The 18,978-nt window shown below is 40.9% G+C and overlaps 1 protein-coding gene across 2 annotated transcripts in view; it reads left to right on the forward strand.

Annotated features, from left to right (window-relative positions):
- The first annotated feature begins 429 nt into the window (after positions 1 to 429).
- LOC124291598 overlaps positions 430 to 18,978 on the forward strand; it is a 93,027-nt gene continuing 74,478 nt past the window's right edge. Inside the window, exon 1 of one of the 2 annotated variants that reach the window (XM_046728626.1) lies at positions 430 to 531. The gene's annotated coding sequence lies outside the window, so the exon portion shown is untranslated. Of the gene's footprint in view, positions 532 to 14,525; positions 15,140 to 18,978 lie in introns of those variants that run through there. The other variant, XM_046728625.1, reaches the window with a different exon arrangement.

The following is an 18,978-nucleotide window of genomic DNA, read 5'->3' on the forward strand; positions in this document are numbered from 1 at the left end:
TCAGTCATTACATTTCGCCCACGCCTAATTGTGTATATACATGTACACGACAATGCTAATATGGAACACAATGGTTGGTTGGTTTGTTGTTTAACGCCGCACTCAGCAATTCCAGCTATATGGAGTATTGTTGTAACACAATGTATATACCACATTATAAATTTGTAAGTAATACAACACTATATTCATTTTCACATATTTACATTATATATGTGTGGGTGATTTCAATCAACAGTCGTTCTATATTTCAGTAAGATTATTTTACACGCTAGCTCGCAAACATCATCAGAGCGAACACTAAAATAATGAGCATAGAATTATATCAATAAATAATTCAGGTCAAACTACAACAGCTGAAAGCAAGTACTGGTAGGCTTCATCTAGTCAGGTAACTGTTGCTGCACCATGTCAGTCAGGACTCGGGTAACAGAGAAGACGCTGTCTAGGTGAGGGCTTCATACCTACAGATGAAGGCTGACAGAAGGTTGCTACCTGTAATCACGCAGATCAAAGAGATGTCGCCGCGCACAGGTAAATATCTGTTCATATTACCTGACCGCTTACCTGACAACTCATTCGTGAAGTGAAAACGTTTATCTTTGTCTCCCGTCGAGACGAAGACACGGGTATGAGGTCGGTTACTGTTGCACAGACCGTCTTCCAGGGAATGTCAATTGTGGTTTTATAGCAGGTGGATGAAACCCGTCATAATGTCTGGAAGAAAAACCTGTATTGTAGGTAACCTGTATTGTAGGTAACTTGTATTGTAGGTAACTTGTATTGTAGGTAGCTTGTATTGTAGGAAACCTGTATTGTAGGTAACCTTTATTGTAGGTAACCTGTATTGTAGGTAACCTGTATTGTAGATAACCTGTATTGTAGGTAACCTGTATTGTAGGTCACCTCTATGTCAACACCAGTGTCCTGCAAAATCATCCATATTCGTATCTATGTTGACATTATGAAAACACGAGTGTCTATACTTCTGTATTTAATACAAGTGAAACATGTCTTAAAAACAACAAGCAGTCGTCACGGCCCTTGGACTCACACAGTGTGTTAAAACCAAAACTAATTGTGGTTATGTTTTCAACTCATATTTTATTCACACACAAAAAGTGGAAATATATGATACATTTGTAATACTCTTCACACGCCTGGTAGTGGGGCGGTTAAGGCAAAAATTGTGCACTTTGGGTTAAAAGCACCAAACTTTGCACACTTATATATTGAACTATTCCGAACATTTCTGGATATGGGTCCACCTCAGCAGTGCCCCCTGGTGGCAGAAAATCCAAGATGGCCGCCATTTAGACTAACATGCAATCGATGTTCAATATATCATAATTATCTTGTCAAATTTCGTATTTCATAGAGGATTAATTGGAACAGTGAGGTACATATTCCCAATTTATTACACAACGCCACCTGGTGGTGATGAAAATCCAAGATGGCTGCAAAATATTCAGAAATTGCCTTGTTATACTGATATATTTAAAATATTGTGAAAAAGACATTTTAAATAGCAACAAATGAATGTATATATTTGTGCACTCTTGTGTATGATCTGTTGGTATTATGCTTTATAATGTAAGAAGTATTTCGGTTAGTATTTTCCAAATGCAAAGTTTCAGATAACAATTTAATGCAGTACTTATTTGCAAGTAAACGATTCTGTTGTACAATCACTGGATTGTCTGGTCCAGACTTGATTATTTACAAACCGCCGCCATATAGCTGGAATATTGCTGAGTGCGGCGTAAAACTAAACTCACTCACTGGAAACACTTTCCTTCACAACTGCACAAAGCAGTTTGGACTTTGGACCAGCTTTGTAACATTTACAAAGGCCCGTGCAAGACTTCGTACAGGTGCAGTATGTCAGTTCATAACACTGTTCCTGTGCCTGACCTAGCGTTGTCCACTATGGTATCCATGTTTTATCACATGCCAACTTCCAACCCCAGTCTGCAGGACGTGGCAGAGATGCACCTGACCTTCCTATAATGTGTGTTGTTTTAGGGTTGCCTTTGTCTGTCTGGCTTTTGTCTGACTGACGTTCCAAGTCACACTAGTTCTGTCATTTAAAAGAATGACAAACAGCTCAAGGAATTGCATTGCGTTGTCAGATAAAATACAATACAGGTATCTGCTGGGGCATCTGCCAGTGACAGGAATGCTTGGTGACTTCAGGATATACATTCCAAGTATCCCAAGCAGTTTTCTTCACAATCCCGGCAAAAAAAATGAAGTAACATCGCAATTGGTGAAGGCATGCAATACTGACAATGCCATTTATTTTGATGGAAAGAGGGTAGTTCCAATTTAATGTGCAGCTATATATATCCTTTGTGCTTGCCTAGGCCAAATGATATCCATACTCTGAAGGTATCTGTTGAATGTTTGTTATCGTTATGACAACAACGTCTGTGTAAGCAGTACTAATCAGGACCGTTTTAGCGCACCACGTCAAGCAGCAGATATTGCAATGCAAGACGAGTGGGGGCTTCTTCTTGGACTCTTCTGTCAGCTGTTTCAGGAGAGGTTACAACTCTTGTCTCAAGGGTGCTGTAAATTTGTTTTCCTTCAAATTCTGTTGAAGAAACCTGTTCAGCATGCAGTGCCAAAAGCTCATCTTTGTTCTCATTAACTGAGAAGAAGCTTTCTCAGTTACTTCGCACAAGTGATGATGCTTTGACTATTCTTCTTAGACCCTTGCCACCTTTTTCTATGGTGAATGTTTTAAGGCTGTACGTTTAGGTGTCCCAAAGAATATCCAGTCTGTCCTGGTGTTCAAGATACTGGAACATGTATGGCAGAAATACATTCTGGATATCGACTTGAAACATTATGGATGTTCTGGGATGAAGCATCTGCACAATCATAGGGCCATGAAGTATCACTGCAGAAACAGCTTGAGTAGCATCTGGTGGCTCCGCTTGTATATGTTGAGGTTGTTCAAGAAAGTCTGTACGCGATCTCATTCCTCCCATCTTGGACAATAAAGGAGGCCATGGTTGATTTTCATGCTCGAAGAAAGTCCCCTTCTCTTGGTAGACATGATATGTACAACCTGGTAAACAGAACGCACAGTAACCCTCAAGTGATGCACAATGAAATAGGAAGACGAAGAGTCTTCAGTCTTAAAAACAGTGGCAGCTTGCTCTTTCTTACTGGTTCCTTTATTGGTTTTGATCTGTCAATGAACCATTCTTTTACAAAACTCTCATATTGAATTGAATTCTTGAATCATTCTAGACACTTCTGGTCCTGCAACCACCCATCCTGATGGGTTTTCTGTCAGTTCAACTGCCCCTCCATCTCCTTTCACAAGAGCATTAATTTCTTCATGAGCCCGATCTAGTACAATGGCAGGGAATGGTCGTTTAGTTTTATGTTCTACAAATCCAGAACAAAATGTGTGGTACAGTGCTGAGTGTTCCACCGATAAGGAAGACATGTTTCTGATGTGAACTGAAAGCAAACGTGCATAGATGACATGATCTAACATAAAGACCCATGGTATTACTCTGACAAGTGATGCTACATACTTTGGGGAATCTGCTTTTTGATTGCACCCACCAGGCACAATGTGCAAAGTTCAAGTTCAGGAACAAAGGACCAATACTGAAACTAGGATTGAGAAGCTGACTTTGCATCACACCAACTTCTAAAAGTAAAAAGGTCTTCTTTGTTTGATTCTGTTTCCTGACAGTGAGCATATGCCTGGTACTATTGTAGGAATAGTGTAGCGGCTGTGATCTGATGGACATGCCTTGTTCTAGCAAGGTGGGTACACTTGATGAAGGAATCAGCAAACCCAGCTACGCAAATTGCAGTTGTCCGTCAAATCCGAGGATCCTGAACGCAGCTATTTCAATACCCAATCCACCAAACCTGATATAAGGAAACTGGCATCATCATATGATTCCGGAAAATTCCACTGGATTGTTTTAGCATTTGCATACAGGTAGATGACCTGGGTGTAACTGCTCAACAGCTTTCTTTGCCACATTCATTGAATGTTGTATCGTAGCAACAGAGTGTGCACATTCTAAAAACAGTGGCATAAGCGCAATTGTTGTTGGAGGGTCTGTTAGTGCATTGTATGCTTCCCATGAGAAAAAACGTCATTATTACCTAGTTCTCATAATCAAGTATTGTGTTAACACAATGTTCATCTTGAGTAAAAGGTCATTTCAAAGGCGGCATATAATGATCCGTCTTGGTAAAACATAAAATGGGGGTACACTGGTATAGACGAACGGCAGCTTGACAATGATCTTCTTATTTCTTCCATCAGTTGAACTTTGTTTGATGTTCCCTCCCATTCATACCTTTGGGTGCCTCATTAAGGAAATATCCATCACAAGAATGCTCTCAAAAAATGCATCGACTGCTACAAGCAGCCATCTTAGATTGTTCAAAGGAGAAAATTCCAATACTACTTGCAAAAGTGCTGATCTCATTTAAAAAGGCCATACACATATGTGTATTAAAAGAATATATTTTAAAATCCATAGCTATAAAACAATAAACATTGTGGAACATAATAACGTGACAACTTGATCAAGACTGTATTCATCATGTTATTCATGTGTTAATTATTTTATAAATAACAAAAAGTAATACTTTAAATGTACAGGGAAAATCATTTTGGTATTAATAGCTAGAACATTCAGTAACAAGGAATTTTTTAAATCCTAAATTAAACTGATCTGAACAAATAATACTGACATTGTGTACAAACATTTGAAACATTCTATACAAGTCTAAATTTGGCGGCCATCTTGGAATTTTGTCATCACCAGGGGGCGCTACATGCTAGATGTAAATTACATACAGCACTATGAAGACAATTCCTTAATAAAATACTGAATATGACAAGATAATTATGATATGTTGAGCATGGGCTGACATAGTTAGAGATTTCAGTCAAACTGGCGGCCATCTTGGATTTTCGGCCACCAGGGGGCACTACTGAGGTGGATCCATATCCAGAAATGTTTAGAATTGTTCAATGTATCAGTGTGCCAAGTTTGGTGCTTTTAACCCAAAGTGCACAATTTTGACAAAATCCTGGCCTTAACCGCCCCACTATGGCTATGGGGTAATGACAAAGAGAAGGAAGCAAAGAAAGGGAGAAAGAGAGAGAGAGTGTGTGTGCGTGTGTGTGAGTGTGTATGCGTGAGTCTAAATGTATACAATTTCCTAATATTCAATATTTCATACTACATGTATATGATTTACCCTACATACAACTGTACTACTCAGTTGAGAGTCTGTTAATCTGGACACTGTGCATTCCGGACGATTCGATTGTGTAACAATTTACCTATACCATGGGATGCTACTGCATAACCTTATATTTGTCAGTCCGTGCGATTAACTGTTTACCGTCTGGATTTAGCCAGTGTAAACAGTGGGTTCCTTGTCAACGTCAAGTAGAGGCAATACCATGGTCAGTAGTCTCACAGAGTCAACATACACAACAGAGCATGACTACAGCAGCTATACCGGGTCGATCAGAGCGAGAGGTGTACGAGAAGCGAATGTGTGTGCAGCATACACTATCAGTCAGATGGTACACACAGCTTGTAAGATGTATAGATTGGGGCTTATCTTATTTATACAAGAACACAGAAATATTAAATTGTATAGCGAGTAGTTAACACCATTGCAAACAGATGATGAGTCAGATCTAACTAGACCATACTCACTCACTCACTCACTCACTCAGATCTAACTAGTGGTGGATACCAGAAGAATCCAGTCATGCCATTGGGTCACGGTGACCTGGCGTCACAGAGGTCACACCATGCGGCCATCCAATCCCCACATGGAAATCCTATGTACTTCTGATACTGTAGCACCATGATCGCTCTGTATATGTCCTTACGGTCCAATGTGGTTACAGACTAGTGTGGTTACAGTCTGGTGTGGTTACAGTCTGATGTGGTTACAGTCCAATGTTGTTACAGTCTGGTGTGGTTACAGTCCAATGTGGTTAGAGTCCAATGTGGTTACAGTCTAGTGTGGTTACAGTCTGGTGTGGTTACAGTCCAATGTGGTTACAATCCAATGTGGTTACAGTCTGGTGTGGTTACAGTCCAATGTGGTTACAGTCTGGTGTGGTCACAGTCCAATGTGGTTACAGTCTGGTGTGGTCACAGTCCAATGTGGTTACAGTCCAATGTGGTTACAGTCTGGTGTGGTTACAATCCAATGTGGTTACAGTCTGGTGTGGCTACAGTCCAATGTGGTTACAGACTAGTGTGGTTACAGTCCAATGTGGTTACAGACTAGTGTGGTTACAGTCCAATGTGGTTACAGACTAGTGTGGTTACAGTCCAATGTGGTTACAGTCTGGTGTGGTTACGGTCCAATGTGGTTACAGACTAGTGTGGTTACAGTCCAATGTGGTTACAGTCTGGTGTGGTTACGGTCCAATGTGGTTACAGACTAGTTTGGTTACAGTATAGATATCGGTGGTGTTTTTGGCCACGTGTGCACAGCATTTTAAGTCTTGCAAACATTTAACTCACGATCAAAACACTTTTAAACTATTTACGTTGTTTTTCGGACAATAATCCTAAAACATCAGGTGTCTACTTTCTTTTGTGCGTCAGTTTACCGTATATATTTCTCAACTTCAGTGAAACAATGTACAGCAGTCCTCTGTCATAATATCAGCACAGTGTGAACATATGTTGCATAAACCTTTCTTTTGTTCACCCGAAAACCAAGTGAACCCTTGTCATTGGTATTTGTGTAATACATTTCCTCATTTCTAGACCTTATTTAACACTTGACCCCCCTCGCCACAGTTACATAACAACGGGCGCAATTCCACGCCCCTGCTGCGTAGTGTCAACGGATCGCAGTACGGTAGTCGTACAGAGCTGATTACACCTGGCGAGCATGCCCCTCCGCCAATAGGCGTTGTGATCATATCGACAACGGGGAGGTTTAGATATTTCCAGAGAACACAACCTATCGTTACTATTGTCTGCCTTATCTACTGAGCATCTTAACGACATAATCATTTGTGCAAATCTCGCGTGCACTGCTGCCGTTATTGGGATATATTATTAATGCCCCGAGCGAGCGCGGCTTGTCAGATTTCTATAAAACATTCGCGGAATCTCACTTGTGTGAATAATGTATAAGAGGGTTGTCACTGATATTCACATGTGTTTGCTCAGTTGGAGAACGTATAGTTATGAATCGTACTAAACAGCACAAGGCTATTTATTCATCTGACTGAGTGGCGGGCTGCATGTGGTCTGTCAGTCTTCCAGGAGGGGGAACACGGAATGGCGATCTCCACGCGTACCTGCTTCTGTATGTGTGCAGGGACCTTTCACAATACCCCCATTGTTCGGGTCTCAGTGATTCCTACTCACCGTGTAACCCAGCTTTCTATCACTTTTGTTTGCATGTAGCTGTTGCTTTCGTTGACTCACAGGAATTTCAGTACACATGACAAAACATTTAAGGGTGACAATATCATAGATATACCATGTGCTGTATGATACTGGAAAAGGTGAAATCGCGCGAATCCTAAAAAGCTGTATATATACTGCAACGCGTACTTTAACTACAGAATCCCCAGAATATGCATACATAAATATATATCTATTACACAGTATACATACACTGATTATATATCAAGCATTTATACGAACTAACCACACACACGCACGCACACACACATGCATACACACATATCATTCATTAAGAATATATAGACAAGCATTACATATCCAGTATATACATGTGTTAGTTCTACATCCGAGACATATATACGATTATTATATATCCAGACACATAAACATACACATAAATTAATATATATCTTGTATATACGCACACTATTTGCATATCCATTATATACACACTAATTATTTAACCTTTATATACACACTAATTATTTAACCTTTACATACACACTAATTATTTAACCATTATATACACACTAATTATTTAACCTTTATATACACACTAATTATTTAACCTTCATATACACACTAATTATTTAACCTTTATATACACACTAATTATTTAACCTTTATACACACACTGATTATTTAACCTTTATATACACACTAATTATTTAACCTTTATATACACACTAATTATTTAACCTTCATATACACACTAATTATTTAACCTTCATATACACACTAATTATTTAACCTTTATATACACACTAATTATTTAACCTTCATATACACATTAATTATTTAACCTTTATATACACACTAATTATTTAACCATTATATACACACTAATTATTTAACCATTATATACACACTAATTATTTAACCTTTATATACACACTAATTATTTAACATTATTATACAGACTAATTATTTAACCTTTATATACACACTAATTGTTTAACCTTTATATACACACTAATTATACATCTGTTATATACACACTAATTATACATCTGTTATATACACACTAATTATACATCTGTTATATACGCTGATTAGATATGCAGTATGTACAACAGATATATATATCCAGAAAGATGACAGATATTTGTGAGGCAGCATCATGGCGGTAGAGATAAAGATGGAACATGGATGAAATATTCATTGTAATACGACACGGTAGTTTCAGCCAGCTCATCTATTGAAAGGTCAAGTATCGCGCGTCCATCTGAAGGACAGATCTGATTGTCTTTTTACAGAAAACACTTAGAAAAAATGAGAGGCGGGGATGAAATATTTACAAAAATCATCCACGCGTTGGATTTTATCTGTCGATTTCTGACTCACCTGTCACACTGACGATATACGGCTGGTTGAGTTACTACGGTAGATCTAAATACATGTATATAAGTTGTACTGAACAGTTCCAACCTCTCGACCCGGAACAGTACCGTAATGTTTCACTTAAATACTGATGTTATAGTAACTGGTGTATGCGTGTCAGTCTTACGTAATAAGTGAATGAGTGCCTGGTTTTAACACCATTTGGAGTGAGTGAGTGAGTATGGTTTTACGTCACTTTCAACAATATTCCAGCAATATCACGGCGGGGACACCAGGAATGGGCTTCACAAATTGTTCCCTGTGAGGAATCGAACCCGGGTTTTCGGCGTGACGAGCGAACGTTTTAACCACTATGCTACCCCACCGCCCTAGCCCATTGGAACAGTATTCAAGTTACATCACAGCGCGTCAACTTAGTGTGGGACGATATCCGGTGAATAAGGGTCATACCTGTCTTACCACTTTGTGACAAACGATGAATAAGGGTCTGGTGCCTTGACAAACGATGTATAAGGGTCTGGTGCCTTGACAAACAATGAATAAGGGTCTGGTGCCTTGACAAACGATGAATAAGGGTCTGGTGCCTTGCCAAACGATGAATAAGGGTCTGGTGCCGATAACTTATAGACACTATCTGGAGGAATCTTGGATTCGACCCCGTGACCACAGGTTTCTGGCAATCTCAAGGGACGCAACTCTAATCAGGTTATTGCGGTGCCTTAGACTACAGTGCCAATTTTGCATTCTGGAAGTAGCGAGTGGTCAAGATCCTGCGTCAAGGGGGGCGGTGGGGTAGCCCAGTGGTTAAAGCCAGTGTATGAAATAAGCCCAAAACATAAGCCCTGATGTCTGGCAACTTCAAAATGTTACCAGCCCAAAATGGATTTAACCAGACCAAATATGGTGAATTTACTCAGATGTATAGAACATCTAAAAAATTTACCAGACCATCGGGCAGGCTAGCTGTAAATGTAGACCGTCCGTCAGAAACCTAGACCGTCTCGGGCGGTCGGACGGGCCTTATTTCATACACTGTTAAAGCGTCTGTTCGTCACGCTGAAGACCCGAGTTCGAATCCCCACACGGGTACAATGTGTGAAGCACATTTCTGGTGTCCCCTGCCGTGATGTTGCTGGTATATTGCTAAAAGCGACGTAAAACCTAACTCACTCTGCCACAAGAGCACCTCTAGTCCAGCTGTACATTTGTTACACTAGCGGGCAAAAGACAGTTACACCGACGCTTTACTTTAAATGGTTGACAAAGAAACAACGGAAAATATACTTATTAGATGGTGATTATTTGATACGGGTATCAATGAAGTTTAAATAGTGTTACTGCGAATGTTTCTGATATCCTTTTGATCGTTTATCGTTTGTAATCCATTGGTCAAATCAATTATAAATTATATACTTTCTTCTGTCCGGTAGTTTGCTCATGGTGGACTGACGTCACATGCACAATCGCTAAGTGATCTTATGTAAAACATTACGTAGCAAATATCAGATATACAGATGTATTTAATGTTTTTTTGCAAAAAAGATTTTTTTTCAGAAAATCACTTGATTAGATGTGAGCTTAAAACAAAAATACGTGTCTCGGAACAGCATGGCTGTCTCGGCTTCTGACTGTCTTGTGTCACTCCTCCCCCCAACCCCTCCAAACCTACCTCTCACCCCCAATGTAAGTATGACCCTTCACAAAGACATACTCACGTCTCACCACCCACGTCAACATGCTTCATCTGTATTACTTATTAATATTGACTGGTATAGATTATGTATACACTCCTCGCATAACAAAACTGCTTATCTGGTGCATTGACTCGTGGCGACCCAGTCCGATATTGTGCGTCACACAGGGAAATTAAACTTCACTTCCCACAAAGGAGAAAATGTCTCCGCGTGTTTCAAGCATTGCCAGTGCCCTGTAACCCTCTCATGATTTGTCAGTGTCTGTGTAGCTTGACATTGCGTGTATACTCATACAATAATAAGTAAAAAGTCGTCATGGAATTTTATTATCCCTACACTTTAAACAACGAAATATATCCCCCTCAAAATTCATCACCCCTAATGTTGTAAAACACACACACACACGCGCGCGAGCACGCACGCACGCGTGCACAAACGCACACACACATGCATCATTATCATTATCATATTTTCTAGTCATGGAATGTACTACCACAACCCTCCCCGATCACCCCTTAACGCACACACAAACTCGCACGCATGCACATGACACACAGACATACACACTCAAACATACACACACATGCATACACGCAGACATCACAGACACGCACACACATACACACACTCAAACATATACACAGAGACACATTCAGACATATAAGCAGGCACGCACATATACACGCAGACATACACACATATAAACACAGACACATTCAGACATACGCGCAGTCACACTCACATAAACACACAGACACACTCAGACATACACGCACATATACACACAGACATATACACACAGACATACTCAGACACACACACACCACCAGCTATACACCCCACAGGTTATATTATCCCCACCCCGCACCCCTTCACACGCCCTATCTATGCCCCCCGTCCTTCAGCTTCCTTGTATCCCACATAGTCAGAATTCTCAGCTTGTGTTCACCCACCACAACGACCTGCTAGACTTGCTGGGGCTTCACATACAAACATAGCAAGTGGATATTGTTGAGACAGGTAGACAAGCGAAGCTGCAAATATTTGGCCAAGACGTTTATTGTGTAGCATTAAATGGACAAATGTATTTACCTTGAGGAGTAGTCAGCCTCTAGTGTATGAGTGTCAACACGGGAGAGTATGTACCAGCAGAAATGTACAAACACCAACTGTGATAGACATCTCCGGTCACAGACAGAACCTTCCATTGTAGATAGCACCATGGTGGGTGTTAAACACCCCAGTATTAGCATACAATATCCAGTTGTATTCATAACAAGGTTCAAACTGCTCAGTGAACGTAATATATTCAGTATTTTGAGAACAGGAGAGCTTCGTGGTTTAGTGGATAGAGCATCCGCTCGGAAAGCAGAAGGTAGGAAGTTCGATTCTGTGCCACGTCCAACCAAATACTGTTAAGCGCGGTACTTGTTGTTACCCTAGTGCTCGGCACTAGTGAGTGAGTGAGTTTAGTTTTACGCCGCACTCAGCAATATTCCAGCTATATGGCGGCGGTCTGTAAATAATCGAGTCTGGACCAGACAATCCATTGATAAACAGCATGAGCATCGATCTGCGCATTTGGGAACCGATGACATGTGTCAACTTAACCAGCGAGCCTGACGACCCGATCCCGTTAGTCGCCTCTTACCACAAGCATAGTTGCCTTTTGTGACAAGCATGGGTTGCTGAAGACCTATTCTACCCCGGAACTTCACGGGTCACTAAGGGTGCAGAACAAGGACTGGTTGGTTCGGAGTTAGTACACAGCATCTGAGTGGGGTATCTTTCTCACAGCATTGCACGGAGCTGTATGTATGCTATTATCAGGAACGGCCCATAACACCCATTCCCTCTCACTAAGTCACCTTATACAGTGACCGTTATTTAAAAACATACACTGTTTAATAATAACAACCCTACCTTTTAAACTCAGATCAATAACTAAAGTTCGGATATGACGAAATCGGTTATAACAGACCTATCAAGCAGGCATATCCAATTCCCGTGATACGCTGGTCGTCTCATTGACGACATTTTGAAGAGAAGTTCAGAACTCGGACGTAAACTTATTGGATGGAGCAGAGCTACAGATAACGTTTTGAGTCTTTGAGTTATGTACTCGCTTGTATTCATCTGAGTAACCAAACAAATTGTACCCACCTTACTCAAACTCAGTTTGGTATTTTGACATTAACTGTAAAAATATCATACAATTTATATGTTGGTTTACGTATTTGTTATTTGTATTGATCTGTAAAATGAGAAACGATAAGAAAGTCTGCAAGTTGCCAAGTTCATGTGCTGAAATAGAACCTCTCAGTATACTTCATTTTCATGTGTACGCATGTAAGATCAAATTTACTGAGTACACGTATTTACAAAAATTTACAAAAGTTCAAGCGTACTTGTACGCAATAGGAATTGAGTTTTCACATAGATATTTGCGTAATTTACGCAGATACGCAGCTTATCTGTACCTCTGATGGAGACTTGAACATTATATAACTTACACCTTAAACCTTATTACCTATTTACGACTTTCTACATCTAGACATATATATTTAGTTGTTGTTTCCTAACACCGCACTCTATAATGGATCTTTTGGTCTTTGTAATTTCGGCCATGTGAACGAATGTTTGTAAAACATCGAATCCAGGCGAGACAATCCAGTGATTAACATCTATTGCCCCAGTCAGGGAGGCTGACCACCCGATCCCATCTTCGTCTCTGAGTTGAGCCTGAGCTGCTGAAGACCAATTCTAACCCGGATTCTCACTGGAATATATATCGCAAATTATCAATTAACGAAGAGCTCCCATCAAGTAAATTACGGTGTACGGAGTTTCTTCACTATTGTAGCAGTTGTTTCGTAACATGTTGCCGTAGCGTCACCAAACAGACGCCTGTAAAGTCTATATACCTACATGTACTTACCTTGGCACACGGGGCTGTTCTCACGCTCGTCCCCCATTCATCTACACCAGGGACCGTATCACAAGCTTATCTGTATATAACACACATTCATTACTTATTTCGATGAGTTTGCTTTATTTTTTAATAATCCCCAGAACTGAAGTTGAGGGCGGTATGTTCCCATCAACGTTTTAAAGCTTCGACACAAAGGGATGCTGTTCACCTAACCGCATATCTTCGTTAATCGGAATACGGCTGACTAAGCCTTTACGAACTCATTCTGCCTCGAGACACTTTGCCATGCTCTATATCCCTTGAATTTTTGTGCTGAACGCGCTATCTCCGGTATGCAAGAGGAAGAGTTAAAAAAGATTTTTTCAAATCAATTAAACGAATCGTCCAAGCGTACCGCTATTATAGATTTTTGTGATCAATAAGGAGTATGATCCTTTCCGATCGATAAAGTGATTCTGTCGAGATATTGAAATATCCACCATTCCGCGAGCGTGAATTCCTTTTGTTTCGCTGTGGGAGATAGGGCAGGCTTGTTGAGCCCCGTATACAACAGCATAGGTGTAATATTACCTCGATCTCTGACCGGCGTACACACAAGGTGTACGATAATACATAACGGCTTAGACACAGCGAACACCATGTCCTAGACTTGCACAAGTCTATAAGGTAATAAATATTAGTATACGTGATAATTTCTAAATAAAAATTAATAAAAAGAACACTTTGTCCCTATATCAGACCGACGTCCTTCGCTTAGTTAGACTTGCCTCTTTAAAGGATAGGCTTACTATACATCCATGGAATTAGCATTTAGTACAGCCTTGGAGCAAGTCTAACTATCTCCCCGCTTCAAAGAGCAGATTTGAGGTGACTCGGGTCTTTGTTGCGGTGTAGTGATGCTTGATGTCGACGATGTCGACTTACATTCCACGACGTATAAAATTAGAAATAAATGAACACACATGCGTTGTATTACAAGGATTAAGTGGCGGAACGATATGATTTTCTCAGATAATTGTACGTTGGTTGTATCCAAACTGAATATTTACACTATGTATTATTAAAAGGGTTGACCTAGGACCGAGGTCTTGTGACCTGAATCCGTAAAATACCAAAGTAGTGAACGGACTTCTAGCCCGGGGGTCCGTCTCCTACACCGGTCGTCAGTAGGGGTAGGGCCTGGAAGTGACGGGGGAAGGTCTCTCGGGAATGAAACCCTCATTCTAACGCTGATGAGATACACACGGGTTTATCACCCTGGTGAGACTTCACTCGAACTGACCAAGTGACATCTGAAAAAAATACGTCAGCCATTCCCGAGCATTCTTCGGAACTGATTGTTGCCTGTTCATCACAAGCGTTGTGAATACCCCACTGTGATTTGTCTGCTGCTAGGTGTTCTGTGTGTACCTGCGTTACGTTGTGTGGCTGTGTCCCCACCCTCAGCCCGGACTGTGGGGCGGTAGGGCTTGCTGTTTTACTGCCGCTCTCCCTGGTCATGTGACGGACGTCCCGCGAGTGGGATCTGTGAACTGTGGTCGGCTGGTTGTAACGCCGCTCACCTGACAGGTAATCCAGGTGAGAGAGGCCTGAGTGGCCGGCAAGTCCACACAGGTGAGACAACAGGTAGACACCACAGGTACAGACTACCTACACAGAAGGATCAGGAATTATCAACTCCATACGGAACACAACTCTACCAACATGGTACCTGCTTTCTACAGGTAAGATGCGTTCAATTATGTCCACAGATCTATACGTGCTTCATGATACCTGTACACCTCGCACGGATTTAGTAGATCTGTGTTTACATATTGCTGTAGTTGTATTACTATAGGTAGAGTTCTTATCTTAACGTGAGATTCCATATATTAAACTTCACAAATCCAACATCACAGCAAGCTGAGCACGTGGGTGTACTGTGCTATAGGGTGACTGTCAGGCATGGCCCGTCCTCACATCAATGCGCTTATCTCCCAGTGTATATGCTGGGAGGTATGTGTGAACTTTTGACAGTTGAGAAACACATTGAGTTATAAAGTTGGATTTATAGGCAACAGTTCGACTGGTTAAAGTCGGTGGAATATAAAGACTCTTTGTGCCTCCAGCTCTCCCGCAGACAGTGATTGAAACTCTTTGATTTTTACTATTTACATTTTCAATGATTAAGATCACGTACAGTTTCACCTATGGTTTGGTCTTGGGAGTATAATGCTTGTTCTAGATGCGCTGTCAGGTAATGGCTGTGACAGGTGACATGTTTCTGCTAATTAGACAGGTATGCATTACTATATACATGACCACCTCGTCGGTGACAACTTGGTATATGGAATACGACAGCATCTCCTACACAGTCTTCATCATTAATGCAATGTCAAGCTGCTCATCAACATTCACGTCCAAATCATCATCATCATTATCATAATCATCATCACCCTCTGATTTTGGCACACCCAAAATACAACTCTTGTAAAAACTATTTAGCGTGCCATTTGAATGGCAGCGACCAGTGACCTGGCTGGTTGTACAGCAGGTGCTCGTGTAATCAACCACTGGTTTATTAGGATTCAACTCTTTGAAGACTGCTGTAACATACGGTATGGTTGTTACAACATCTACTCCGTCATACTATAGGTACTAGTCAATGATTTTTGTATCAACAATAACCTTATCAACAGAAGAAAGTGTCAAATAATATTTTCTTCGATCAGAGCATTTACACTAGTGTGTGGGAATTGGTTAAAATCTTATAGTTGATGATTGGTTCATTACAACCGATCAATCATCGAAAATAATTGGTTAGCGTCATTTATGAAATTTTCCTGGTTATTTTTTAAATAAAGAAAAAACATGTAGTTCTTTGGGTTTTTTGTGCAAATTGCACAAAATGCATTTGTAAATTTCACATCTTTAAAGGATGACTAGTATGTTAGGAACATAAATTTCTTGAAGTCTTTAAGATAAATTCAATCATGACATGGAACGAGCTTGTAGTGATTATGAAATGTAAATTTAATGACAGACAAAACCAGCCTTGTGAAAAATTTTATTAATGCAAACAAATGTTCCAGAATTGTTTGTGTTCGATTATGAGAAAGCATGATCGATTGCTTTGTCGTTTAATCACTGCGACCAATCTTCGATTATTTCAATTAATCAACTAGCTTACACACAGACACATTCCCCTCAATATATAGGTAACCCATGCCTGTCGCAAGAAGTCCGGTTGTCGGATCGGTGACATCATGCCATCGTATCCCAACTGTGTACCTGGATGCTCATGATGTCAATCACTGAATTGTCTGGTCCACACTCGATAATATACTGTCCGGCGTCATATGGAGGAGAGCGCTGCCTTAAACAACAAATAGACAAATTAGGTACAAACAGGAGTAATGTTTTGTGTCTGCGTAGCCAGTATACATACTGATTATTTAGTCCCAGTAGAATACATCCTCTCATACTGACCTGAAGGTTTATAGACTAGCAGAGATGGGAATGTGCCGACGGCATGAAGTATATTTAGCGTTTACGAAACACGATACATCTCTTCGTGTTTTGACCTTTTTTAAACGGCACGACGCTTTCAGATTAATTAAACATACTTCGTTGCAACTGCCTCGCAAGTGTATTACAGCACAAACTGAAGACCAATGTAATTTATCATAATACAACGAGAACATATATCCGAATTCGTTTTTGTAGCTGTTTTAGTGATCCATCTTTTGGCGCCACCAGAAACTAACCTGACACAAACAGATGAGGACGGGCTGGGTTATGGCCGAGTTCTTCGCTTCGTTTATTTTAATCTCAGTTGATTTATAATTAGAGATTGAGAAATTTGAATGTCATTATATACGATGTCGTTTTGTCAGTGAATTTTCCGTCTGACCTGTGCCAGGTGTCTAAATGGTATTTGAACAGGAGAAAACATTCCTTCATGGATTTTTATATATCAGGGTGAAATCAAGCGTGGCGTGTGGACAGCCCCGCCCCTCCCCTAGCTTCGACTACTGTGTCCCCTCATTTGTTCAGCCTTGGGGATCAGTTGGTCTCTTTGTAATTCATTGTAACTACGGGGACACTTTAGAAAGGTTTCCTTAAAACGCAATGGTTGCACATAATGAAAATTGATGTTGTCGAAGCGTTTACCCGTATCATATACTCATTATGTACTTCCGAACTTGTAACGTAATCAAATCGAGCAGACCTTTCAAACAGGATTTGAAATCGAATTGGCGAAAGAGGGTTTGGGAGCCGGGTGTGATGTGGTATAGTTTGTTCAGGGGGATAAGGGTGTTGATGGGGAAAGTGTGTTGAGAGAGGAGGTTGAGTTTAGGGTGTTTTGCGTGTACATTTAGGGTTGTGAGGGTTGGGATAGTAAATGGGTAGGGTGTTCAGCGTGTACCTTTTGGTGGTGAGAGGTAGAGTGCTTTGGGTAAAGGGTGCTTAGGGTAAGGATTTTGAGTGGGTAGGGTACAATTAGAATGTTGAGGATTTTGAGTGGGAGGGTGTTTATGGGTAAGGATTTTGAGTGGGTAGTGGTGTTCAGCGTACAGTTAATGGGGTGTTTATGGGTAAGGATTTTGAGGGTGGAGTGTTTATGGGCAAGGATTTTGAGTGGGTAGGGTGTTCAGCGTGTACAGTAAGGATTTTGAGTGGGTAGGGTGTTCAGAGTGTACAGTAAGGATTTTGAGGGGGTAGGATACAATTAGGGTATGAGGTGTGGAGTGTTTATGGGTAAGGATTTTGAGTGGGTAGGGTGTTCAGTGTGTACAGTTAGGGTGTTCAGGGGTAGGGTGTTCAGGGCTAAGGGTGCTTGGGGTAAGGATTTTGTGTGGGTAGGGTGCGGAGGGAGTAGAGCGTTGAGGCAGGTGATCATGAGGGGGTAAGACGTTGAGAGTACGGGCGTTTGGGGTGTAGAGTGTTGAGGTTGTAGAAAGATAAAAGGAAGGGTCTGGAACCGGTAGGGCGTTGAGGGGTAATGGGGTTGAGATTAAAAATCTTAGGGGTATAAGGGTGATTAGCGTCTGGGCAAATGGTAGGTTAGGTTGTTGAGTGCATGGCAGACATTGGCAGGTGAAAGCATTCCTCAGACGAGGGAGTTTTCAGAAAGAGAAGTAGACTATGCAAGTATAATGGTACAGACCATGCAGTACCTATTGTGCTTGTGGGGTGGCCTGCTAGGGAATGTGCAGGTGATACGAGGGTACATCATGGGGATAGCGTGGGCTTTGAGGGTAGGGAACGTGAACACCCCGTTGCATCAGCATCATAAATGATGAGGATGAATGTACTCCATCGACTGTATCTCCGTGATGATAAAACACCACACGGGAGCTCTGAACGAGTCTCTGATCCTCCTCCATAAAGCTCTGTCTGAGACAACACTGACTTAGCCGAATATCTTTGTCGAACTCCACAATTATCTGCATTTAATGAAAGACTGCTCCAAAGCATTTAAGAAATAAACACTTCGAATGCTTTCAAGAGACATAATTCAACCCTTTTGTCAACGTGGCATACTTAAAACTCATTGTGGCGTTCCTTCCGTGGAGGCTGA

This window comes from Haliotis rubra, unplaced genomic scaffold, assembly GCF_003918875.1.
Source record: "Haliotis rubra isolate DU_JTF1 unplaced genomic scaffold, ASM391887v1 Scf498, whole genome shotgun sequence".
Classification (NCBI taxonomy): domain Eukaryota; kingdom Metazoa; phylum Mollusca; class Gastropoda; order Lepetellida; family Haliotidae; genus Haliotis; species Haliotis rubra.